At 46.2% G+C, this 20,805-nt stretch overlaps 1 long non-coding RNA gene across 2 annotated transcripts; it reads left to right on the top strand.

Annotated features, from left to right (window-relative positions):
* The first annotated feature begins 208 nt into the window (after positions 1–208).
* On the top strand, positions 209–20,005 carry LOC135384094 (uncharacterized). 2 transcript variants are annotated; one of them, XR_010420247.1, is made up of 4 exons: positions 209–290; positions 947–1,027; positions 10,121–10,238; positions 19,854–20,005. It is a non-coding gene; the product is annotated as an uncharacterized LOC135384094 (long non-coding RNA). The 2 variants fall into 2 exon arrangements; XR_010420248.1 differs by lacking the exon at positions 19,854–20,005 and adding an exon at positions 13,555–13,681.
* Positions 20,006–20,805: the final 800 nt, after the last annotated feature.

Genomic DNA, 20,805 nt, shown 5'->3' with positions numbered 1-20,805 from the left:
GGGAACGTGAGCGTTGTCTTCACAGCTCTAAACAAGTTGATGAATCTTTGTAAAACCACCGACCGCACTGGATAGAAAAGGGCAGCAGTGTGCGAAAAAAGCACTAAAAGGCCGCATGTACGCACAGGCAAAGCGCTACATCTGCCCGGGAAATTCCGACAGCTGCGGCACAATTTTTCACCGCCCTCACATTTGACAACTCGTAATTGTCCGAGTGCGCAGCAGAAGCAGAAGCGCGCCCTTAAAAAGCTTTTTCAGTAAAGCCTTCTATAGTTAGTGTGCGTTCTGCGGTGAGTATACATGCGTCTCTCTTTGTTTGCAGTTCCAGCCATAATAACGAGTATAACAAAATCTATAGAAAAATCATCGTTGCTGACGCTAGACGAATTTGTCTTAACGCTCTTGAGATTCTTTTGAGGGTACCTGTCATAACGGAAATTGTTTAATGTCCGTTAGCTTTATAGGGGACTACGGCAAACACTAATTTCCTCTTTCACTACTACTAGGTACCTGATTTGTCTGACTCGGATCAAACAGTTTTTTTAGAAAGTGCATGTTCTTGTTTTAGTAAAGTTAGACTAAAACAAACATGAAAGGGCGCTCCAGTGCAAAATGAAATGGGGATCCACACGATAACCTCTCATTACCACGACAGCCATAACGATCACATTCCCATGCACTTTGCAGTTGTCCGTGAAAGTTATAGTAACGCATAGAACAAAACCAATGTACGTATATGATAATTCACACTAATCAAATTCAGCGCGAAACGGAAAAACTCAAGAAGGAAGTTGGGACGAATTCCGTCTTCGGTATGCTTCGTCCCGTCTTTCTGTTGTTGTTGCATTTTGCGCTGAACTTTATCAGTAAGAACAACTACAACCTACCGAAGTTCTTGTTCAAGTCCTTGTTCTGACCCCTACAACTTTACACGTATTTGTTACAGAAACGGTTAAAAGACGATGTTCACTCCTGCAGCATTGGTTGCGCTTCTTTTTGTTTCAAGTCTCGTCACTGCACCTGACCCGTAAGTCCTCGCAATGTTTGTTTTCGCCTAATAGCATGTACTTTCACTTGGAATGCAATCCCGTTAATTTGAAATCTCCCAATTCGAACTTTACTGATAATTAGTGCTCACGCCCTAGTCCTATCAAAGCCATGTATATATCATAGGGGATAACATCTGCTAATTCGAACATATATGAGCGAACAAAACAGGTTACCGACAACGAGATTGCACGGTCGCGTCCGTCTACGCAGCGGTCCGAAAGCACTCAGCCGCTGGTCGCGAAAGAACAACACCAACTTTACCCCATCTATACCCCATATCGTATTGGCGATACTGTACCCCATCGCTGGAACAAGAACAAGGTACGATTCACCGTAACGGTGTACGCAAACGCAACTAGCATGGAAGGATACCGCTACCGGAGGTCAACGAAGCATGTACGTTGGTTTGCTGTAAAGTGGTAGCTAGTTTGAGGTGCTCAACACCCAGGGACGTTTCCAGACCATAAATTTGTGGGGAAGAGCGGGCGGTTTCTTCATCTAAGCCCTAAACGAGGGACGTTTAATGTAATGATTTAAGGAAGCGGTCGCAGAAGTCGCCCGCTCCGATCTCCTGGATCCGCCACTGTCATGATCCTTTGTTAACTAAACATCCTCCCCCCCCCCCCAAAAAAAAAAGCAAGGACGGTTACGACTTCTGTAACGCAAATTCCAATCTCAGCTGTGTGTACTTGAGTAAGGACACATTAACATTTGTATACAAAATCTTAATTTCCGTCTGTTGACCATTGCATTCTGGTCGTTGAAATGGTACGATGATGTCAGAGCCTAAGCCGCTTCCGCGCTCACCCCATCAATGTTTCTGCCTTGGTCGACACTGGTGCTGCTCTATATGTTGTACCCATTGATTTCAGCAAGTAGTTACACAATGGGACCTGTCCTTTCACCGGTCGCCAAACGAATAGTGCCCCCAGCGAACCTATTTCGCCTGGCGCAGCATAAATAGCCCAACTAACAGTTGAAGATGCCTGTTGCCGGGCTGAGTTCCTAGTTCTTCCCACTTATTCGTATGACGCAATGATCGGTTGGGACTCTTTGTGCGACAGCTCCGCAATCATCGGCTGTGCCCACCGCGAGATGCATTCTATCTGCTACGCAGTGTTGCCACACGTAAATTAAAATTATCTGTAGATCCGAATCCGGAAAATCTGTAGATCGTGCTAAAAATCTGTAGTCACTTAAAACTCACTTTCTTGAACGTTTTGCCTTCAAATCTGGAACGTCTGCCTGCGTCTCTAAATTAGTGGAAGAGCAAGGGCTTATTTCGTTCCACTGGTGAACACCACAGCCGGAATTCATTGCTGCGGCGCACTGACATTACGCGCTGGAACTTTCGGTTTCGATTTGCGATGTCGCGTACTTAAGTCCGCTACAACACAAAAAAAGTGTCACCGGACGTCGATTTTAATACTTTCACATGTGCATTCACATCAGTTGTGGCACTCCAACGCAAGAATAACGCACGGGCGCCGTATCGCGTGTAGTAGGAACATTTCTCTCTCTTGTTCCACCAGCACAGTGGTGAGCGAGGATCGCGATGGACCACAAAAACAATAATGTTCAATATATTATTTCCACATACATAATGAAAGCGTACATGCATGTCGTGAATTATAAACGTTGTGGATTCACTTCAACGCTAGTCAATCCAAGTCTGTGAGGCAGACTGGTAACGCGCATACAAACACTCAAGAAAATTTCCTCGCTCGCCAATGGTTCCGTCCCTGGAGACGTCCTTCTCCACCGCCGAGCCCTGCCAGTTTCGTGATCGGCGGATCAAATCATTCATGATGTAAAACCCCGAGACTAGGGAATACGAAGGAACAGACACAAACACGAAGTGACTTCGTGTTTGTGTCTGTCCCTTCGTGTTCCCTAGTCTCGGGGTTTTACATCATGCATCATCTTCACCAGCTCACTTGCTTCCTAGCCGTCTTTTCATTGTCAAATCATTGTCAACGGCGGCGGCGTAGCAGCTTGACCCAACCGCATGCGTTTTGTGTGCGTGAGGCCAGTTATGGTGGTCGTTGAGAGGCTGTTTCTTTACTTCGTTTTCATCAAATTAACTGCGGAAAATATTCCAAAAAATAGTCGGTAAATACTCATTCTCCCGCTCTGCTGACGTTTTTCATCGTTGTCGTTTTGTGCACTAATGCGAAACACTGGATTGAGTGACTCATTCGTCGGAGCAGAAAATCATGAGATTTTCAGAAATCTCCGTAATCTGTAGATTTTTCAAAAAGATAGGTAGATCTCATGATAAATCTGTAGGTGTGGCAACACTGCTGCTACGGCGACCTGAGCCATATTGCGTCACCTCCTGCGTTGCCGAAACTCCACGCGCCGCTCCCTCTCCCTGCTTTCCTTCTCCGCCCTCTCCTGTTTCATAGCCGTTTTGTGAGGAGCCACGCCGACCACGGAAGCACCAGTACCAGTAGGTCCGCTCATGAGAGCTGCTGCTGCCAAAAAAAAAAAAAATGTATACATGGGTACAGGCCGATATTTTCGCGAATTAGATAGGCTGAAACTACGTGAACGGGATTCGCGTCGCGAGGAGAACGGCGTATATGTGGTGCTGTAGTGCGTTTCAAGTGTGCGGATGGCTCGTTAAGTCTGCGTAACGTTGGAAGCAATTTGGGAGAAATTGTACGTTGTTGCTGTGTTCCGCATGATGGAAAGCCGTTCTGAGGGTGGAGCACGGAAAGTCGGACACAGCTGTTGAATGTTATGTCAACATTCTACAACAAAGAAGATGATGACTCATCGTCTGTGACACTCGCGTGACAGACATCACGCTCATTCTAGTTCCTTCTAACGGAATAAACACATCGCTCATCACCTCTCATTGTCCTGTCTCATCTTCAACAACAGCTAAACATCAATTTTTCCTTAAAACGTTAAAGGAGAACAGAACTGAACACCCAATTTATCATCTTTCTTTTTTTTTTTTCGTTAAAATCACTTCCTGCGAAAGAACGATGACCGTATAGGTGGCCTATAGAGCGTGCGCGAGGGCTGTGTTTAGCACATCTTTGAAAAATTATACACGTCGTGAAAAGAGCGCATCACAGAACCAGAGCACATCGTAACGTATGCTATATACTGTCCTCACGTGACCAGTGTAGTACAGCAGCACAACTCAAGACGACCATCTGTTTACAAACATGTGACGTCATGAGAGGAGCGCTTCGCAAGGGTGATAGAGCTGATTGTGTCTAGCAGGATGCTTTCCGCATTACGTAATCAGTAGAGCCCGGATTCCTAGGCAAATGCTGATTTTTTTCCGCGTGATCGTAATCGTGCCTTTTCAATACAGGTGCACGAATTGGGCACTGGAGAACCTCCTGTATCGTTTTGATAGTGCCTATAAACGCCTATTTCGACGTTGGTGCCTATTTTGGTGTAGGTGCCTAAAACTCCGATTAAACGTCGAAAAATGTCTATAATGTCGCTTAAGAAGTGGCGACACTCCGTTCTGCAGGCGAAATTGACACCGATAACCTCGCACGACATTTTGAAACCATCGATGTCGCTCCAAAGAAGCAATTATCTCAAAGGTACAGGAATGTCAGCTGGGAATTGAAAATCGGTTACTCAGCACACTCGATTGCTCGTTCTTTCTCTCCCTTCCAGAATTGTGCTGTTGTTGCGTGGGTCGCTATTATAAAATATAGGCACGGTTCGTCACATTCTTGTTGATCTATCTCTCAGCACTATTGCATGCTTACATCTAAAGGAGCTTTTTCGCTTCCAAGTTTCCTGTTCTACAACTAATTTGACACACGGTAAATTTTTTGGGGAGGGGATGTGACGTGCGAAGGTAGGTACAACTTCTGCAGTTTGGCAAGCTTTAGGAATGCCGCTCCTCCCCCCCCCCCCTCGTTTCCTGCAGTCAGTACCAGCAAGGCACACCAGCGAAAATGACGTCCCGTCCAGTGTGAGGAGACTTCATCACCCATATTTGCTAGCTGTTGCGAGCCATGTGGTAGAGTCGAAAACGTAATCTAGAAGCCGGGACTTAAAAATTCAAATCAAGAAACTGACCAAAGCCTTCTATGCTCCAAGCCCATCTCGCATATCGCCAGTATGCTGGCCGCGACAAGTCCTTCTGAAGTGCCGTGGATCGGTGGCAACAGCTAGAAGCCTTGTCACCCTACTAGGATGGATAAATGCAAAAATACTCCAAAAGCCGGGAGACCACGTAACTAGACAAAAAGGTAGAGAACTCCGACTTAACGTAACATAATAACAAGGTTTACTCAGACGTTTCGTCCGTCATGCGACGGACATCATCTGTGCTAAAGTGAATGAGGGATTACGAAACCGGTCGCTATTTAAGGAGATGGGAGTACTGTTCAGGAAGGGGGCCACGGTTTTTGTTACGAACCGAGGGGTCACCACGTATGTGCCAATACTCCAAAAGCTTCCTGTGTCCCCATCTTTGCTCTCGAGCCAAGGTCACTGCATCGTCGAAGTCAAAACAATGTCCCGTGTCCCAACAATGTTCTGTTCGGTCTTAAACCGTGTGGCGTGCGTCGCGCTCTTCATGTCCCGCTAATGTTCTTTGAAACGAGTGTTCCGTTTCCTGCCTGTCCCGCCAATGTAGCACGTGTCACAGTCTTGGCATTGGAGTTTGTAGACTACTCCAGACTGGTCTTCCGGGGGCACGGGGTCCTTAGGTTACGATATGAGATTTCGGAGTCTAATCTGCGGTTTGGACGTAGTCCTGATATCCAACGGAGGCAAAGCCCGACGGATACATTCCGAAACTCCTTTGACATAGGGGATGACAACGCGTGTCTGTCGGGTGCGGTTCCCGTCCTGCTGTCCAGATGCTTGCAGTAAACCTTGTTATTATGTTACGTTAAGTCGGAGTTCTCTACTTTTTCGTCTAGGATGGATAAGTTTTGCATTTCATGCAACAGCCACAGCTCCCATTTACGGTATTGTTCTTGCCGATGGAACTAATTCATTAACTTTGTTTTTGCACTTTTACTACTACATATTAAAAACATGGACAATTTGTAGTGCCCATAATGCCCTTTTTAGTGCCTCAATCGGGATTTTGGGGGGCTTTCTATGGGCGCCTAAAACAAGGTTTTTGCGTGCCTAAAATCCGGGCTCTAGTAATCAGTGACGTAAGCTCTCAAGTCGTATATAAGCAGCGCGTGAGATGCGAAGCCCCCCCCCCAAAAAAAATCACAAGGAACGAAGCCTTCACTATGTCACGAGCGCATCGAGTCGGCCGTCCGCGACTGCTCTCTACGACAGTTTTTTTTTTTTTTTGTAAACTCGATTGCACAGCTATAACGCACCGTAAAGCGAAACTATTTTGAAAATATTCCTGGTGGACAGCTAGACGGACGTGGCTAGATTTTGAACTATCTTAAATGTCTCCTCATTGCTCTTTAAAATATAGAGAGATTGCAGATGTCGAAATAGCCAATCGAAGCGACGGGACGCTCATTAGTGCGATACCTATTGCAAAGAACCCGACGTTAGCTTCCTGCCTTTCTGAAGGACGAGAAACGATGTTCGGTGTGTCAAGCTCAGGATCGTGAAACAGCTGACGAAATATGTCATGGTGTGTAAGAAACACATGGCAGGGGACTGAGAGACACGGAACAAGAAGGATGAGTGACAAATTTTCAGAATTCGTCTTCCGTCCTTCTTGTTCCGTGTCTCTTGGTCCTCTACCATGAATCTATATCAGCTTACTTCCACTCTCCCCTTTCTTTCCATAGTGTGACGAACACTTCACCAACGAACATTTCAATACAGCAGAGGAAGACAACACAGATGCGGTTCGCAGAATCAGTTCAGTTACTAGTTGTTACTATTAGACGATGGAAAGTAGCTGTTCTGAGGCGGAAACAAACAAACAAACAGGCGACCACAACACAGTCTTGAAGGAGATATCGTAAATCCAGAGCTGCGTGGTTTAAATGCCGCCACTGTCTGGCTTTTCCGACTTCTGCCTTACCTCAATAGTTATTATTATATGTCTACAAGCGACGGGTGCTTGTGATACAAACAATCCCTAATACGCGCAACCCGCCGGTTCTAGAACACTACTGCGTAGGAAGTCGCTGCGAAGCTCCGAGTGTGTGACATAATTTATCGTATTGGTAGACTTTCTCATAAGACTCCCTTCTATGTTCGTGTTACCTAGGTAGCCGTATGATGGCACCTCTCGTTCGTTTACTCAGTGTAACCAGTCTGCACTGTTCAGGATAAGGATCATTCGGCATCAGTCAGCAAGACCATTCCCCAGCTTCAATACGTATTTCACCAGCATTACGTAGTCAAGAGGGAGATTATCAAATAAGGGGTACTGAGAACGGCCAGGTGGTTTGTATAACATACCCAGGACACTGCACACTGCAGTCGATAAGATGACCTGCCGCCAGAAATTACTCTCCTTTACCAACGCAGCGCCTGCAGTTCCCAAGGTGCTTCATTACAGTGAGCAGTGAAAGGGGCACTGAAAGGAAATAGGAAAGTGAACAAGTCTTTAGATTCTTCAACAGCATGAAACGTTCAAACAAATCCTAAGACGATTACTCGATCACTTTTGCAGAGCACACACAAGGCCAGGCGCGTTTTGTTGCTTAATCGTTCAGACGTTCATGTACCGTATTAACGCACTATAAATGCTTCGAGGAATTCATTGAGAGGAGGAAGCACTGTCATCGTCATTCGCACACGCAATGTACCTAGCGAGCAAGCACTGATACGTATGTTACAATTTTGTGCCGTCTAACGGACGCGTTATTCCTGCTCACGACAAAATAGCAGTTTGTGTGTCCACTCATATAGCGTCTTAGACCTCACAGAGTGTTCATTTTCGTTCCCATCTGTGTACCAGCGACAGAACGCATAGAGAACGCACCGAAAGTAAAGTATTGAATGCGAATTACCCGCGCCCGCCACGCTGTTGACTGGTTCTACTAAACATCGCGTGGTAACGGTATGATAGGTTCTGCTCGCGAATATAAGTAGAGTATTAGTATAGGGTAGGCTTAGTGGTAGGCGAGCCCTTTCACCATCCATCATCACCACCACCACCTAGGGGTAGGTTTCAGGTAGAGTTGAATATCGCGAATAATAGGGAAAGAGCCGCGTCTGAAGAAACGGAAGCAATCTCTTATAATGGCCTATTTCGTGCCCTGAGATGTTTTGATGCTTGCCTGTAATAAATCTTTTAAAATAACAATGTTCCACCCATATAAGTACTTCCAGCAACGGATGACCGCGATCGTGATGCGAGGCCTAGCGAGCCGTGACGCGTCTTCGTTGTAGCAAATATGCGCTGTCGCGGCATCAGCCTCTCTTTCAGAGGAACTCCCTTTAGTTCGGACTCCACTTTATTCGAACAAATCTTCGGTCCTTTTCGAGTTCGAATTAACGGGATTTCACGGTATATATTCGAGACAAAAGATGCGAAAGTGTCTCATGTGAGAGATAGTTGTACCTCTGTCGCGCAGTGTACGGCAGTTAAACCTTTGCGTCATTTCACACCGAAATCTATACACAACATGTTTACAAAACTTTCTCAAATGGATGTCTTATTTATTCCGCTTCACTTTTAAGAGGTAGCGAAAGCAACTTCTCTCTGGCAAACTTTTCCTGTGTCTTAATAATGCAACTGAACACTTTTCAAAGAGGTCACTCTCTCTGTCCGAGAGTATAAAGCGTGGAGTTTTGCAAACGCAAAAGTTTCCCACGTCGAAGGTGAGATGAAAATTTTCCGCTTTATTTGTGGACTTCATAAAATTTTATTGGTTAATTTGTGTTAGCGTGTTAACTGGTTAATTGGTAAATTAGTAACGCTCAAACACTGCGGAAATATCACAACCGATCGACTACAAAATCGCTGTACAAAATGGGCGCCTTCGTGCCAAACCTGGACTTTTAATATTATGATATTAAAACGTACACTAGCATGACATTACTACATGCAGTAGTATGTGCCAAGTGAGTGTCTAGAAACCGCCAATGAAGATGGCAGACGGCACTGTTAGCGCGTGTATAGGAGAACTTGCGGAGGTTTTCTTGTGAATGAAGCCGTAAACGCCGCAGATATGAGCCGAAGTAAGACACTGAATGGTGTGGACTTTTCAAACATCGCCGGTCCGTCAGTCAGTGACTATCCCAGATGTGGTGCTTCGCAGCGTACACAGCACCCATCTCTGTAAACATTCAGCGCGTGAAACCCCTTATCCTGGATAGTGGACGGAGAACCTGTCATGAAACTGCGCAAGAGACGAACCTGAATCACACACATTTCCACTTTCGAAAAGTTAGCGCATGCTGGGTTATGCATGACATGTAGTAAATTCACCAATAATCCCGGCGTTACCGTGGTACAGGGAGTATCCCAATGAAGACTACTGTGGGATGCTCGCATTTTTTTCTGTGGTTTGTAGTCCTTTGGGTCTACCCAAATCCTAAAGCAAGAGGGTTAACACGCCCCTCCTTCTAGTGTGCCACCATCATCTCACCCCTCTCTCTTTCGCCCTCCCCTCTTCTCCCTTCCCCTGGGTGCACCGACCCGCCACTTCAGAGCAGGCCGACCGCACCCTACGTCACCTTCTCTCCCCCCCCCCCCCCCCCCCCACATGATGGGTACCAAGCCAGCTTGCAGTCTGCACTGATTTAAAGGGGCCTTTCCGGGCTACGCGCACATTACGGCAACTCCTTGCTGTTACCACATACCCCTTACAGCCCTGATTTCTACTAGTTTCAACTAGTTTTGGCCCTTGAAAAAGGTTAGCATTTCATCACTGATGACGATGTGAAGCAGGCCGTCCTATAATGGTTCAGGCGTACTGACAAACCTTTTTGTGCCGGAGCTTTACAGGTATTAGTTCAAAGCTGGAATAAGTGCATCAATGTAGCCGGGGAATATGTGGAAAAATAAATGGTGTTTCCGTCTCTTGAAATTTGTTCTTTGATTTTATACAACTCAAAAGTCCCGGTTTGACTTGGAAGACCAAAACGTTGTACACTAAATGTAAGTTTATATTGATCCAGTTTTATATTCTTCCAGTGAATCCAGTGCCGACCACGGAGGGTTTGACGTGTATCCAGAAGTGTATCCACCTATCTCTGGGGACTCAGTGACAGACCCTTTGAAAGGAGCTGAAGTCTCAGTAAAATCCGAAAAGGTAATGGATTTTTACCGTCGGGTGTGAAGTTGCATTATTTACAGATACATGATTAACGTAAGGGTGCTAATTTGAATAGGGGATAGTATGAGTGTCGGATCAGTGACCTCTTCCAACCACACGCAATGGTTTTTGGGAACTGGTCCAAATCAACATATTTCACAGTGAGAATATGTGAATATTAAAACTCGAATAATAAAGATGTACGCGAAAAGTGGGCCCCTGAAAACCTCAAAATCAAGACAGTTTCCCGTTTGTATCTCATCCAAGCGTCCGAGCTTTGGTTTGTGGGGGCGGGGAGAAGTGTCTGAATCGGCTTGTTGGCCATACAGGGGTGGGCATCGTCAGCTTTGGTTCCTAACGCTCTATTACAGACTACAATAACGCATTATATTTATCGCGAGGAAGAAGACGAATCATCCGGTGGCGATGGTGGTGATGGAACTTCTTACGATAGTCGGCCACGCACAGGCGGAGAGCGTAACGACTATTCGCCTCTCCAACTACCTATAGAGGCGCTCGCGTCGTCCTCAAGATGGCGCAGAAAAGAATGATTGCCGATGAACAAATCGCCCTGCTTCGTGCCTTCTTCCACGAGACACGCTTCAAAAATTGTCCAAATAACATAACTCGCGCGTGGTTTCCTGCTGTCTTCGTTGTTTTCGTTCACGCCGCTCCTTTGACAGTATTTTTTTCCTCTTCCTCTTGCCGACATTGAATATTCTTCTCCGCAGTAGTTTTGCACCGCGAAATTGAGCAGTTCTGTTTCTGTTTGAGTTCTGTAAGCCAGGACACTCCATCGCACACGAAGGGAAGTTGCGGCAATTTCGGGTCAGCGCGAAATATACCTGTCGTCTGCTGTTACTATCATTCATTGAGTGCTTCTGCTGGGGTCCGCTAGGGGTCGAGCAGCCTGCTGGAGAGGCGAATAGGAAGGTGGGAAGTAGATGATTGTGCGTCTTCGGCCTGCTCTGAGAACGTCAAGCGGTGTCAAGCAGTTTCTGTTCTCAAGTCATCGTCATTTTACAGAAAGAACAGAAAGAAACTCAAAAGAAACGAAGCAAGAAACGAAACAAATTACAAAAAAAAAAACAGTCAGTGCAGTACAGGCACGATATGGCACAAGAAAGCCCAGTCAGAGGGCAGACGCAACGCCCGAGTCTTTCAGGACGCGGAGCAGGGTGACGACCCTCTGGGTAGGTGGAGGGACGGGAACAAGGAAGGTGGACATGGACATTGTGTTGCAGCCGAGTTGCATTAGACGGTGACGGAGCGCTTCCCCTTGGGAAGGTGCTGCTGGGAGTGCGGAAGATAATGGGGAATGTCGGGGCCACCTCACCACAGCATGGAACACATGGGGAAGCTGAAAAAAAATGGGTTCCTTTTTGCCTCGTCTAATAGTTCTGTGCTGCACATATGCTTTAACATTAAGAAAATTCAATTAACATGAATGTCACGCTTATTGTTCAAGGATATATCCTATGCCAGGGACACGTATCAAAGTTGTTCGTGTCCCTTAACCGCTGTTTATCTTGTGTTCACGCAGCACGTAGAACTGCAGCAGTACTTTTCCACATGCGAACCGGCAAAAGTGTTACATCTGGTCGCAAAATTCCTGCAGCCGTGGCACAAATTTCCACTGCTCTCTCTTTTGACGCTGCTCCGTTTTCCATACATGCACATGTTCCAGCTCCCACTTCCAATAGGGAGGGGGAGCACCTCATGGCATGTCATCAGACTGTAGTTGTATTTAAGGGGGTAAAGCATGCGACCCAGAATGTACTTGACATAAGCAGCCCTTAGAAAGATTTTTAGTATAGCATTATTGCATTATTTACAGATACGTGATTAACGTAAGGGTGCTAATTTGAATAGGGGATAGTATGAGTCGGATCAGTGACCTCTTCAAGCCACACGCAGTGGCTGTTTCGAACTGGTCCAAATCACTTTTATGGTTACATAAATCATTAGTATAAATAATACATTTCACAGTGAAAATATGTGAATGCTAAAACTCGACTAATAAAGACGTACAACGCGAAACGTGGGCCCCTGAAAGCTTCAAAATCAAGACACTTTCTCGTATTCATCTCACCGTTAGATTACCAGCTTTTAGCCGTAAGCAAGGATCAGAGCCTTGGTTTCTGGGGTCGGGGAGAAATGTCTGAATCGGCTCGCCGTTGTTGGCCACACAGAAGTGGGCGTCTTCAGCTTTGGTTCCTAATACCCTATTACAGACAGTAATATAACTTATTATATTTATTGCGACGATGAAGACGAATTATCCGGGGGCGATGGTGGTGATGGGACTGCTTGCCGTGGTCGGCGGCGCCGAGGCGGACAGCGTAACGACTATCGGAGGATGGGGAGTAGAGGACTGTGCGTCCTGAGCCTGCTCTGAGAACCTCAAGCAGTTTCTGTTTTCAAGTCATCGTCATTTTGCTAAGTCTCATAGAGAGGTAGAGAAATCACATGGATAGAACAGGTCTGAGCATCATGTTCTGTTGCAGGGTCTGTACGCCTCACCCCACGCACTTCGTACGCAAAGTCCCACGTCCCACATCCTATTATTTTTTTTATGTTACCGATTTTTAAAAGACCCCATTTTCGAGGCCGCCACAGACAGTGGTGCCAATGCGGCGCCGAGCAGATCAGTGAAATAGGAACCCGCTTGCCCGAAACTTCTGCTAGGATCCTAATCTTGAGGGATTTCCTTCTGGCGCAGCTCTGGCAGTGCACTTCGCTGATAAAAAAGTTTACGTCAGTAGCACGTGACACAAGCACTAGCAAGGCTACGCTAAAGGACATTCATCAAGGTTAGGATCCTAGCAGAAGCTTCGTGCAAGCGGGCCCCGGCTTTGACCGGTTGCTCTATGACTCCACGTCGTAGCGCTTCCGCTCATTCCTGCTTCCGTTTCGAGCACCTCGTCACGCCGTGTTCCGGCGTTCGCCACGCCCCTGGTTGCAGGCATTGTCATCAGGATGGGAAACAACGCAAATCCGTTGCGCGCTCGGTTCTACGTCATTCCGAGATAGGGCGAGGAGGAGGCGTCCCAAGAGTCAAAATGTCTCCTGATTCAAAGTGCCATAACCCCGTGACGCGGGAGCGCAGCGTGAAAGGGTTTCGACAAATATGTTTGGTGCCCATCAATCTAAATTTCAACCATGATTTCGTCTAATATTCGGAGTTGGATTCACAAGCCCCTTCATCAGCATCAGGCTTTCGCTCTATAACGTGCACACTATAAAAATTCCACACACAGTAATAATATAATAATTGCACATTATAATAATTCCTTTGTTTGTTGCAACGAAGGCTCGCCATCCAGTACAGTACAATCCAGTTTGTTTCTTCTTCCATGGGAGGGAAAGATGCATCATCCGCTGAAGATGAAGCCTGATCTTGTGCGGAGGGACACTGAGCACGGAGGGACACAAGACCAATATCAAGCACCGCAAACCACCAATTCCCCTTTACTTAACACACTACAAAATTATATACAATTACATACCGTAGGAAAAAACGGAAAGTCACAAAAGCGTTCACAGGAGGCGACACCTCATTTCATTTCCCACATTACCGCCAACAGTGGGTTAGACTGTCCTGGCGATGAAACTTCACAATCATCATAGAATAAAGGCGTTGTTGCACTGCAGCCGATAGAGGGTTTAATTTCACCATCTGAGGGTTCCTTAGCGTGCGCCGAAATATCTACGTACGGCACACTCCGTTTAACCCCCTCTTGATCTTAGGATCAGCAGGTGGACACGCTGTCGACTGAACCAACGAGGACGGTTACACAGAAACGGCGCATGATCCACAACTGACACTCTGAGAGGTCTGTTTTATATACACAAGACCGCACTTTAGGGACATTGAATAAACTATATATTTTTCAGAAACAAGCTTTAAATTTTTCTGATTCTTGCCACAGCCTCAAAGAACACTGCGAAACAGAGTTAATCTACTTAGATAAGACCTGCTCCTGGAGTAAAGACTGGTACCTATCCGAGATTACCTTTGAATTACGGGAAACATTATGAAAGATAGGCACTACAATAGTACGTTTTGACTCCTGAGGCCCGTCCTGCCAGTTCTCCCAAGCTCAGGCATCATCTTCCGTGGATTTCGCCCACCAGCTTACCTGTATGCATATATGTAATTTTATCAGGTCCATCACCTTCGCCTTGAGCTCTCAAACTGATTGTGAATTCTCGCGCTGCCTTTGTAGAAAAACCTTTGCGTTTGGGCTCCTATTCTTTACATTTGCAATATCATTCACGTTGTTTTCCTTTTTTCGTGGAAAAATATTAGTTTCACACATGCATTGGTTGTCACAGCGTTGCTGATCTGCTCGCGTTAAGACTACCATATTTTAAAAATTCAAACGCGTTCATCATGTGAAAATGAAAAAAAAAAAAAAAGAAAGAAAGAAGTAGCGAGGGGGGTTGCGGAACAGGGTCACTCATTTCATTCTAATTCCAATCCGAGGAATGGAAATCTTTGATAATTCCATCCCTTTCAATTCCTCGGAATGCAAAGGTATGGTCGATTCGCACTTCTAGAATGGCTTGGCAAGCTCACTCCATTCCTTTAATTTTATCAATAAAAGAAACGGGACCGGTAACCGTACTTGCTAGCCTAGCAGTGCTTTAGAGGAGGTCCACATTGCTCAGCACGGAAAAAGTACAGGAACATGGTGCTCTTGACCGTGTGCAGGTGCAGGTGCGTGTACAAAGGGCGCGAGGGAAGAAACCGGCAAGTTGAAACTAAGACTACCACCGGGCACCATGACCGTTCCATTCCAATTCCATTCTCGCGAAAAAATGCCTAATTCCATTTCCATTTCAAATCTAGGACAGTTTTCGCAATTGAATTCCAATTCCACTCCGATCTATGACAAATCTGCAATGATTCCGGAATCGTTCCAACTCCCTCAACTCATGAACAACCCTGAAAGTGTGAACTTTTTGACATTCAAGTCTGGGGCGGATTCAACTGGTCGATTTCAGGCGGCTTTCTCTTCTCCGCTGCGGAAAAAGCATGTTTTACTGATCGGTTCGGATTGGGCTCGCGTGTTTCACTGGTCGTTTCGGATCAACTCGCTCCGCAATGGGGTGCCCCGTTCTTGTCCCACCGAAGCAGAGCTCTTGGATTCGGCTGGAGCTCCAGCGAAAGTATTGCTGTACTGTTGGGGACACGGTTGTCTAAAACACAGGGATGACATCCAAGGTATTGCTCCGTAGACGAAAGCGTGCTGAGCGAACGCAATTCATCCTGGACAGGTCCTGGTCGCACCTCACAGCTAACGTCGAGGCACACGTGACCTTAAAGATGGCGGCGCCCATGATCGGCGGCCAAACCGTTTGTAAATAATGCGGTTGTTGTTTCTGCACGACGTTTTGGATGTCCTTCGATCACGGTAATTATTTTTATCCGATAATCTCGCAGTAAAACGCGCAGTTTTACACATAAAGCTTCGTACAGTTGACAACTTCCAAAGATGTGATGACGACAGCGCGTTGAGACTCACTGAGCCGATGCGATGTACTTCAACTAAGGCGAAATGGGCTGCCATGTTGCGGAAGAAGCACCGCATAGTTTCCGCTGGCAAAATACGTTCATCTACTGGTGTTTTGACGACGAAAATACGAGGGTGGTTCCATAAGTTTCCGGCCGGACCAACTTTTAATAGTCACAGCGACGAAACAAGTGTATCACTTTTCGACATAGTCACCCTTAACTTCTATGCACTTTTGACACCTTTCAACCAGCATTCTTATACCCTTGAAAAAATAGTCCAAAGTTTTGTCCACAAAATGCTGGAAAACTGGCTCTTGGACCTCACTATCGTTTTCAAATCTCCGTCCTCTGAGATCCCTCTTCAAGTTTTAGAACAGGAAGTAGGCACTCGGTGCCAAGTCTGGACTGTAGGGTGGGTGGTGGATTTCTTCGAAGCCGCACTCTTTCAGTGCAGCCTTGGCAACAGAAGCCGTGTGGACTGTCCTGGAGCAACCGGACATCTCGACTCAACCTGCCGCGCCTCTTTTGCTTGATGGCGTCTCGCAGTCGATGCAGGAGTGAAGCATAATAAGTCGCACTCACTGTGGTGTTCCTCTCTTTGAAGTCGATGAGGAGGATCCCGTGACAATCCCAAAATATTGTTGCCATGATCTTCTTTGTGGATTGTGTGACCTTGACTTTTCTTGGGGGTGCATCTCCTGGTTTGCGCCATTCCATCGACTCCTTTTTCGAAAGGGGATCATAGTTGAGCACCATAGTCTCATCCCCTGTGACAATTGACTTCAATATTTCTTCTTCGTTCTCTTGACAGAGCTCAAAAAACTCTTTGGCACAGACGACGCGCTGTTGCTTTTGAACTGACGAGAGAAGTCGTGGCACCCATCTCGCACTGACCTTTTCCATGTGACGGCCCTCGCCGATGATGCGAAAAACGGTTGCTTTGGAAACCCCCAGCCTTTCCGAGATTTCCTTCACATTCAGACGCCTGTCGCTCAGCACTTCCCGCTCGACAAGAGACAAATTTTATTGTGTCACCACTTCCGCTGGACAACTATCGCGTGGATCATCTTCAGTGGACTCTCGCCCCAGTCGAAACTGCTTAGCCCAGTCTTTTACCGGTTTGTACGACGGAGAGGCTTCCCTGTACACGTTGTCCAGTCGCGCTTTAATTTCTTTAGGCGAAACTCCTTCTTTTATCATGAATTTTATCACAGCGCGGTACTTGATTTTTTCCATTTTAACTGAAGAGTGCACTCTGGCTGTTTGAAATGCCGCTCTCCAACCGACAAAAGCATGGAGACGGTAGAGGGTGGTGCTCCGGCCCCCCAACAGATGGCGCCACGCGTCCTTAATCGCATTTTCAAATTCGCGCGCATTTTCTACCTCGGGCCGGAAACTTATGGAACCGCCCTCGTATGTCGGTAAGCGGCAAAATGCATGTAAACAAAGTCACATGACCTCAAAATGACATTCTCAAAAATTTCTATGACGTGCGACGAGGACAAGATGGCAGTTATGCCAAAAGCACCCGCTTGAGGGTATAGTTACAACAATGGCGGGTTTGTGTCACCCCTGTGGTCTAAAATCACCAGCCCATGGCCGAGCAGTCCTCTATCGGCGACGTCGCGCACGAAGGAACTATACCATCACAGACTCCGAGGTAAGGCCAGGCAGCGCCACCTGTCGGGAGAGAGTACCATCGCATTCTCAGCGTCGTCTGCTAGGGAGCTAGGGAGAGCAGTTCGCGCTGCCTCCCCCCGGGGAGGGTATTGGTATAGTTCCTTCGTGCACGACATCGCCGATAGGGGATCGCTCCGTCACGGGCTGGAGATTTTAGACAACGGTGTCCCCAACAGCACCTTCCGCATCTTCAAGGCCAAGCAACAGCGAGTGTTTTGCAGAATATCCGAGTTTGCGGCATGTGGGCAACGACTTCCGTCATGGTCTAGGCTGGTGCGCGATTGTTTTTCGGTGGCGGATTCGGATTTGCTCACTCCGCGCTGGATTTAGCCGGTTTGGGTGTGGGCTGCAGATCGACCAGTCGAATTTGCCACTAAGATTCCTTGTATCGAAAACGTATCCCCTCAGAAGGGAAACTCTGCTGCTTGATATACTGATAATAGCGCTGTCAGTGTTTAGCTATTCTTTCCTGTTGCTTAGTTACTTTTGTTTCCTTTTGCTGGGTAAAGTATCGCCCCTGGCGATGAAACTCCCCATTCATCATCTCAAACATGAAGTTTCTTGTTTTGCTACCGCTCGCATTAACTCTCTCTTACGACTGTCTTCCAATCGTTCGGTGCTTACATTGTATGCCGGTTCCGACCTAATGGATAAAACTAGCGGACTTCGTTCGTTCAAAGTAGTCTTGAGAACGCTACAGTAGCGGTGAACAGGCAGGCACTCACGTGGAAATGTTTCTTTAAAGTTGGAAAGCTTTGTGTGAAGAATAGAAAAGCGGGAAACCTAAATAACAAATAATTATTAACGGGTAAGGCGACTATCAAACTATGACTATCAAACCATGCAGACGGTTTCGTTCACGTATGTTTTCTTTCCTGTTCTCCTTGTTAAGAAATGATTACGTTACATACCAGGTTTCTTGTGTTGTGCTGTAACGGGCAAAAAAAAAAAATAAAAAAAAAAATATATATATACATATATAAAGAGGGGAAAAAGCCATTAAAGAAATAAGTAAATGACGCGAGACGTGTTTCAAATTCAAACTTACAGATTAAGATGGCTTGTATGGCTGCACGTAGAGAAACAGATACTCATGGAACGATGCGACAGCACCAGGACACATGTTTCGCCGTGTTTGCGGCTCGTCAGGCCTGGGTAGCTGGCATCGTTCGGGATTGGAAAACCAGGGGTCACTCAGCGAGCGATATACACCTGGGAGGGTGACTGAGCACTCCTCAATGCCACAGTGCAAGCCAGTGCATTATAAAGAGGGATTTCGTATATATATACGAGGGGCGTTCAAGTCAAACCGGGACTTTCTGTCTCCTGAGTGTACAAGTGGCTCGCGCTACTTCTTTTTCATCATTTTCACACGCGACAGGCCTCCGCGTTCACCACTTAGTGGTCCAAAGTTTGTGCAAAACAGAAGACATGTGCTAGACAAGATGGCCGACAACGCGGTGAGCGCGCACATCGAACAGCGAATTGTCATGATGTCTTTCGTGAGTGAAGGCGTAAAGTCATCTGAGATTCACAGAAAACTTCAGGCTCAGTATAGCCACCATACACTTAGCCGCAGCAAAGCGTTTGAGTGGTGCAAACGGTTCCGAGACGGCCGTACATCAGTGCAGGACGATCCCGGTCGGGGCGGCTCAGAGCCCAGTGTCAGAGTTCCTGAGAAAATCCAACTTGTGGAGCGCCCGATCCTCAAGGACCGACGGATAACATGTCTCGAACTGGCTCGAAAGATGGACCTTTCTGTGGGAACGTTGAACACTATCATTCTTGAACACCTCCAGTTTCGGAAAGCCGGGAATCATCACCAAAGGAGTCCTCCTCCTACAGGACAATGCACGCCCGCATACCGCGCATCTCACGACACGCACCTTACAGGAACTTGGCTGGGAGTTGCTGCCACATCCCCCTTACAGTCCAGACCTCGCCCCCAGCGATTTCCATCTCTTCGGGCCACTGAAGGCGTTCATTGGAGGCCGCCACTTGAGCTGCGACGACGAGGTCAAGAATGCGGTCCGATCATGGCTGCTACGCGTGGGTAAGGATTTCTACGCTGCTGGCATCCAAGCCCTCATGAAACGCTGGGACAAGTGCATTAGAGCAGCTGGAGATTACATTGAAAAATAAAGCTAATTTCTCGTCTGTAAGTTCATTTTACTTTTGCGAAAAATGAAAAGTCCCGGTTTGACTTGAACGCCCCTGGTATATATATATATATATATATATATATATATATATATATATATGTACGAAACAAAATTGTTTCTCCATCAGCTATATGGTAGACAGATTTCTTTATGAATGAAGTTTCATAAATCTTAATTCTCCTTGTTGGTTCTTTCATGTTTGCTGTGATCACTTGGCTTATTGTGTGCATGTAAAATCTTTACACACAGGATGTTTTGGGGAGAAGCCAACGGGCAATTCGTAGTAATGTGGCCTGAAGACAGCTTGGAGGTGAAGTACACGATTACACTACCGTGGTTAAACTAGAAGCATCATCACTGGACACCGCACGACGAGGAATAAAGAGAGTTGTGTCCGTAAATTGTCTGCCTACATTTTATTATAATGTTGCTTACTTCTGTGTCGCGACCCAGAGCCTCCCTCCGTTGTCTTTAATCGGTGGCAAAGCAGTCTACTACGAGTACCGCTTTTGTTATCCATTTCAACAATATTTATAGGAGTTTTGAATGATTATGAAAATTCACTATAACATTGAACTGAAATCTGAAAATATTGTTTTCAATCAAATTTGAATGCAAAATATTGAGACAACCTGAATACAACGAAGGGGAAAATCGATTAAATTTTACTCTAATTGAATTAATAGTGAAATATATTAGTCCTATATCAGATATATAGTAGAATTTCCAACTACTAACTTTCGCGAATTCTTCACATCACTCTGTCCATCCGTATGCGCCATCTCCTTAGCGAAATTTTCGCGTGCCCTCGAAGTTGGCTAATTTTAGAGTTCGTCAACATTAGTTTGTTAAATTACTATTGAGCTATTACAAAACTGACAGTGTCATACGATGGTCCGCATTCAGCTTTCTTTTCGGCAGTATGCATGAGCGTATGGCCTGTCTTGTTTTGTACCTTTTTTTTTTTTCCTTTGAATCTTTCTTCCGCCTCGATTTTCTTTCGCGTTTGGATCTGTTTTCTCTTTGGATCATTTTTCTCTCCGTCGTGTGACCCTGTTGGATGTTCTTTCCCGACGAATCTTTTTCCCCATTAGATCATTGTTCCACAAGCATTCTATCACCACCACCACGACCACCACCATTATTTACGCCTTTTTTATTTGGCGACCAATGAGAGCTTACCGAAAAAGGTAGGTAGATG

The sequence above is a fragment of the Ornithodoros turicata genome, chromosome 2 (genome assembly GCF_037126465.1).
Source record: "Ornithodoros turicata isolate Travis chromosome 2, ASM3712646v1, whole genome shotgun sequence".
Lineage (NCBI taxonomy): Eukaryota > Metazoa > Arthropoda > Arachnida > Ixodida > Argasidae > Ornithodoros > Ornithodoros turicata.
This window is presented reverse-complemented; position numbering and strand designations above follow the sequence as displayed.